The sequence below is a fragment of the Malania oleifera genome, chromosome 3 (genome assembly GCF_029873635.1).
Source record: "Malania oleifera isolate guangnan ecotype guangnan chromosome 3, ASM2987363v1, whole genome shotgun sequence".
Taxonomy (NCBI): Eukaryota; Viridiplantae; Streptophyta; class Magnoliopsida; order Santalales; family Ximeniaceae; genus Malania; species Malania oleifera.
Genome location: NC_080419.1, coordinates 24,447,681 through 24,448,307, shown reverse-complemented (window position 1 = coordinate 24,448,307; position 627 = coordinate 24,447,681).

The following is a 627-nucleotide window of genomic DNA, read 5'->3' as shown; positions in this document are numbered from 1 at the left end:
CTCTCTTTCCCTAAATCTCTTTAATTTCTTACACATATATAAATTGCGTGGATGAATATTTAATTTATGAAAATTAACTCGTGATTGGGAATTGCAACGGGAGTACATTGATTAATCTTTTGCGGAAACCTCAAAAGGAGTAAGTGTCACGATCTACTCATTTTCCACATATTTTTTTTATAATAATATCATCATAAAATCAATACCACACATCTCACATTCCAACTCAACAGGTCACAATCCACCTAGACCCGTGGGTACCAGGGATATATCAGAACGTACAGCAAAAGCCTACGCAGCAGAAAATGTACAATCATTTACATACCATCATATCATACATCACAATGTACCAGAGTTACTACAATCACTGCACTTCCATAAATACATCCCAAAAATGAATTCTAGAGACAATTCCCACAAAACCATACTATCCCTATAAAAAACTTACCCTTCAAAAAGGGCAGATAAACCACACTATGTCAGCGGGGCTTTTCCCGCTCTCCTATCTAGGACTCCTAAAAAATTTATAAAGTTTAGGGGTGAGACACCTTTCAGTAAGGGAAATAAACTAATATCAGTGTGTGGCAACATGAGTATTCCATGTTCTACATATACCATATATATCAT